The sequence below is a fragment of the Lytechinus pictus genome, chromosome 5 (genome assembly GCF_037042905.1).
Source record: "Lytechinus pictus isolate F3 Inbred chromosome 5, Lp3.0, whole genome shotgun sequence".
In the NCBI taxonomy this organism is placed as follows: domain Eukaryota; kingdom Metazoa; phylum Echinodermata; class Echinoidea; order Temnopleuroida; family Toxopneustidae; genus Lytechinus; species Lytechinus pictus.
In genome coordinates, this window is record NC_087249.1 from 55,966,215 (window position 1) to 55,972,361 (window position 6,147).

At 36.4% G+C, this 6,147-nt stretch overlaps 1 long non-coding RNA gene across 1 annotated transcript; it reads left to right on the plus strand.

The window, feature by feature from the left end:
* Positions 1–5,789, plus strand: LOC129267859 (uncharacterized). The gene is made up of 4 exons (XR_010293518.1): positions 1–270; positions 3,105–3,182; positions 3,450–3,666; positions 5,685–5,789. It is a non-coding gene; the product is annotated as an uncharacterized LOC129267859 (long non-coding RNA).
* The last annotated feature ends 358 nt before the right edge of the window (positions 5,790–6,147 follow it).

Consider the following 6,147-nt stretch of genomic DNA (forward strand, 5'->3'; position numbering starts at 1 on the left):
GACGTAAGGATCGAGACGTTTACGATACATCTTTGTAAATTTACTGTAAAGTAGATGTAAGTTTACAGACACGATTTAACAGATTAATTCGTAATATGTGGAAAGTGCAATTTCTACGGAAACTTTGTAAAATTTACAGAAAAATCAAGTTAATGATAAGTTTTCTTTTTCGAGCATGCGCACTTGAGAAGTTTGTGAAAAGCCCGCGAAGCAAAGAGAATTTTCCTTCCGGTCTTGGATGTGTCAAGTGATCTTCTTGATCAGAAATTCGTAAGTATTTTGCTTTGAATTCGTAAAAGAAATTTCTGCTGTGCCTCTCTGGAATATATTGATACGTTTTATGCAGTTATATGAAATTAATAGTGTTGGTTTTCATGATTACGAACAAGGTTTTGGCATTGACGAGTCCAGACGATGCAATGTATCGTCGCGTACGCGCTGCTACAGTCCCATTGGTGCATTTGAGTGTTGGATATTTTGACACTGTGGTTGAACGAATTGAATCGAAGGTGCGAAGCCGTGGGCCAAGCTTGTTTTATGAGCTTCACAAGGATATTTTATATTATGATGCCATTTATATATTCATTTGTATCTTCATTTGTAAATGTCAAGATGAAAATATAAACCTCAAAATATTAAATTTGTGCAATTAAACTTATTTAAACTTGGGGTAGGCCTAGATTAGATTAGGGCCTAGCCGGTAGCCTAGAAGGCTAGATGATCTAATTCTAAATCAAATCAATGACAATGTCAATGACAATGGCATTGAATGGGTGATTTCAACTCAAGTACAGTGTTGAAATCTGGTGTTGGTGTTGTGACAACACCAGCCACAACACCGTACTTGAAATCAGGCTGGTGTTAATTGGGATTGACCTCGGAAAATATGACGTATTTCCGGCAGTTCGTGTTGAATGTCGTCTGCTGAACCCAGCACTGCGGCTGGTGTTGACGATCTACGTGCAATTTCCCCATTCACCAACACCAACCCCCAGGGATTGGGAAAATCATGGTTTCAAGTTCGGTGTTGGTGTTGGCAATCTCAAGCTCGTGAACAGGCGGCAAACACGATGAAACATCCCCGTAAAATTAGCTTTTACAGTTAAGATGAGCTAGTAGTAGTATAGTAGTAGAACAAATCATTTGAGCTGTATATATTTTGATAAAGAATAATGTTCACTCTTTTGAATTCTTGAATTAATTAAAACATTGGTACGTGTATTCTGTACGATGAGAATTTAATGCATTTCTTTCCGATTTCATTTTCGTCGTCGAGACTTCTCGCGTGAAGTTGAGATGATTTAGCAGCGCAGCGCAGAGGCGTGACGTCATGTCATGTGCTATCGATAACGCCATTGGTATCATTCCTCTGAACCCAGTCCCAGCTCGGTGTTGGAGCTCGGTTCAGCGGCCTTTTTACGCTCTCAACACCAACACCGAACTTGAAATCACCCAATGTCAACTACAGTTAGTTAGATCTAGTAATACCTCAAGCGAAGTTCGCGCAGGCTCCACTCCACTTCACTACCGCTACACTACACTCCACCTACCCAAACTTCGGGACGGTGAACTCGATCGGATATTCCGAGTGACAAAGGTGGGGTGGCCGATGGAAATGTTATTTATTGTAAAAATCGTAACAAAAAATATAAAGAGAAAGAAAAATAGCTTAATTTCTTACTCTTCACCCGTATTTCACTCCGTGTCCATCCTCTGGTTATCCTCTAAATTGTTGATTTTGAGCCAGTATCTATTTCCTCACACGTCACTATTCATGGCCGATTTAAAAACATCGCATGCGATCGGTCGCAGGTCAAACAGCATAAATATTTATATTATTATTGGATGGTTCAGAAAATACCAAAAATATTCTACGAGTATGGGAAAAAAAAAATTTCCTCGTTTTATTTTTTTCTATAATTTTTACAATAAATAACATTTCCATCCCACCTTTGTCACTAGCGGTAGTGAAGTGGAGTGGAGCCTGCACGAACTTCGCTCGAGGTAGATCTAGTAATGACTTAGTGCTGGCTAGCGACCGACGGGTTTTCATTCTCAGCCATTCACTGATAATTCAGTTAAGACAGTGTGTTCCATGTGTGTATGTGTGATGCGAAGCTACCTCAGCTCAAGCGATGTAGACGACCTTGTTGGAGCGTACAGTGTAGCGGTAGTGAAGTTGAGTGGAGCCTGCACGAACATCGCTTTAGGTAATGCGAAGCGTGCTGTACATGTGTCCTCTGGAGGTGTGGGCATGGGTTTAGTGACAGTGTGCATGTGATTGTGAAGGGTTGAAGCCCGGGTTGAAGTTTCTTACAGCTCTGTGGGTTTATCTATAATTAAATGATTCTCTTTTCAAGCTTAAATTCTTATAATGATGATTGCTACATTCCAATTATTTGATTAAATTGTTTGTTTTAGAACAGGTCTTTTATTTTGTCCTCAGTCTATTTCTCCCATTACATATCAAATAAAGAGAGTCTTCACTTGTGTTTCATTAAATTATTATACAATGTCCACTGTAATGAAAATGGAAACATGCCGGTCAAATTAAAGTACAATATAAGTGGAAACATGCTGGTCTATTGACTATATGTTGACCATATAGTAGAAAGCAAAATTTGTTCTCAGCTGTAATTATTCTTCTATGGGAACTTGCTTCTCATAGATAAAATAAAATTTCCGAAGACCCCATATAATTTTGTACTATTTGGTGCATTTAAAGAGGAGAAAGAAATGCTTTTTTTTTTCAATTTGCCTAAATTGCATTTAAAAATATACCTTTCTTTTGCTTTCGGCACAGGCCAATTTTTAGAGGCTGAAATATTAAAGAGTTGATTACTTAAATTTCGTTCTAAAATCTTTTTCATATCACTTGCAAATAGAGAAAATATAGCGCCCCCCCAAAAAAAAAAAACTTTAATTTTTAAAGGCATCTCGCACAAATGATTACAATGTTTTTGTTTTATTTATCATTCACTATGAGATCTGTATAAAGTGATAAACCAATGAATTATTTTTATATGTATATGTTTCCAATTATTTGCCTACCGGTATTTATTAAAAAATAATGTTTGTGTTGTTATTTGACAATTGTTTCACAGAATTACGTCGTCGGTTGACATCTACCTATACCCATGGATTATCTCCATCACCTTCACAACCTTGAATTGCTAAGAGAGGTATGATTGATAAATTTGGTTTACATTGTTTTAATTTGTTTAAAAGTATTATTGAAATGATTTGATGAGATAACAAAAATGAAAACTTGAAATAACATTTTGAATGTAATTTTTGTTAATCTTGGGAAGACAATTAAGATTGCAGTTATTATGTTGGTAGATGTGTAATCAAATCTACATGCACATGTTCACTGTTTGGAACGTTTATAAAGATCACAAAATAAAAGAATTAAAAATAATATTCAACTCTTCTGCATACATGTACAGCTACCTTTGCCAAGACCACGTCGTGGGCTACGGGATGCTAGAAATCCATCGGAATCGTATGAGGATGGGCCATTTCGAGATCGGTATCGACTGTCAAAAGAAACCGTCATTTACATCATCAACATGCTGGAAGCCGAATTGAAGAGGGACACACAGAGGAATGATCCACTTCCCGTTTATTTGCAGGTGTTGACGGCTCTCCGTTTTCATGCAGTGGGTGAGTAATTGAATTAAATGATTATTGAATGTTTCTGGGCACTGTTAAATCTATTTGACTGAGGTTGTTTCTATTAATTTTAGGACTCCAGACAAAGTTGATGATGATGACAATATCTAGAAATCAGAGAGGGATCACATAAGTAAGAGTATCATTTAAGCAAACAGTCAAGTACCTATGAATTGCATGCTTAAAAATTCCAAAACTACCACAGCAGGAGTGAAGCTCTGCTGTTTCTGCTGTTAGAACTGTTATGTCAGGTTAGAGTTATAAATTCGTCATTAACTCTAAATTGGCAGATCACCCCCACCCCCCCCCCCGAAACTTGGCTGTGTTGCGATGAAAAGCTATGAAATTTGGCACATAGATAACAACTCGAGATGAACATACACACAAAAAACTAGAGCTGCAATTGTATCAGAACAATGTGCATGCATTGACGCCTGTGATTTTATGGAGGGCAAGAAACAGAAGGAGATAAAGAGAAAACTCCTGAGGATATACATTTTCAAAATATTAAGAGGGCGCTATTTTTATAGGCAATGGTCACTGATGCGTAAAAAAAACATTTTGCATATGAGGGATGATGCCATAAGCAAACCCTAAAAAAGTGATACCAAGATAAATGGAAACAAGGAAGTGATGGCCATTTTACTGTTTTCCAACTTTTTAATAGAGAGCGCTATTTCTTAAAGGTAATGGTCACTGATGTGCGTAAAAAAACATGGATTATGAGGGATGATGCCATAAGCATACCCTGAAAATATGAGACCGAAATAAATGAAAACTAGGAACTTATCGTCATGGCCATTATAATATTTCTTTAGTTTGCAATAGAGGGCGCTATTTTTTAAGATAATGGTCATTGATGTGTAAAATGAAAAAAAAAAACAATTGAATTTGGACTATCGTAAGTCAACCCTGAAAATATGAAACTGAAATAAATGAAAACAAGTAAGTGATGGCCATTTTACTATTATTCCACTTTGCAATAGAGGGCGCTATTTCTAAAGGTAATGGTCACTGATGCGTAAAAACAGATGAATAAGGAAGCATGTTCCCAAATCAGACCAAAATAAATAAAAACAAGGAAGTTACGGCCATTTTATGATTTTCCTACTTTACATTTCAATAAATATGAATTTTTTTTAATGTAGACTATTTCGGATTTGAATTTAGGGCATGAAGACGGCATTTTCAAGGGCAAGTCATATTTTCATATGAAGAGCAACTCTTAAACAATCTACAGCAATTTGTTAGAAGTGTGTAGCATGCAGGATAAGAGAGTAAGGATGGGATTAGGAATAGTATGCAAATGGACTAGAAATTTACAAAATGGCGCCTGGATGGTCATGCATTGCCCCTGTCCGTCCGCCCCCCACTTGGTTTCCGCGCAATAAGTAAAAAAATATGTAATGGATAAAAAAATTTTGGTGTGTAGGTATAGGACACCAAAATACAGGCTCAGTTCGAATTCGGAGTCCGCAGGTCAAAGGTCACAGCTCATTAGATATGCGAGTTGGTTTCCACATGATTATCATAAGTTCCAAATGAATATTTAGAAATGTTTTTTTATTTGAATTATAATCATGTGAATGATCACACATAGACATCTACTTTGTATGGGAAATACCATGTATGTTGCGCGCCATGTTATATAGTGGTACACTTTGGGGGTACTGACCAATTTTTTTGATTTTTTATCAATAGATGTGCAAAAACATCAAGGTAAAAAGTCAAAAGCACGGGGCAGAAAATAAACATTATTCAATAGCTGTTTTTGAAGTCAGTACTGCTGCTATATCGAATCGCGTATGATGGCGACACTGCAAGAGGCCTTCCACTTGTTAAAATGAATTGCAGAAAATTGTCTGATATTTGTAAAAGATGAATATTCTTTTGAAATATGTGCTTAATTTTTTTTGTCATCAGAAGTATCATCTGTATGTGTAATGAAATGTTTTAAAATTACCTCGAAACAATGACCTATCAACCATATGGTTTGTTTGATTTTACAGGATCATTTCAAAAGATGCATGGTGATGAGGCAGCAATATCACAGTCATCAATGTGTCGAATCATCAAAGATGTGTCAGAAGCTATAGCAAGAAGGAAAAGGCAATACATGAAGTTTATTCAGGAGCCCTGGTGGGGATCAGGCAATATACTTCCTCAACAGGAAGAATAGATACTCGATCAATGTTCAGGTTAGATTAATTATACCCTTTCTTAGGCCCTTTTCACAATTAGTGCTGAGACTGCTTGCAACCTTTGTGATTGTGTGCGACATATATTGTGATCAAATGATTGCAATTGCTAATACAAGCAAATGTGAAAGCCACTTAAATTACTATAACTAGAACAATGTACTATTTTGTATAAAGTTTGGCCAAAAAAAAGAATGTGACATTAATTTTCTTTCCTAGGATTTCCTATCACTTCAGTTTCATTTATAGTAATTATTCGATTCGTATTTGATTG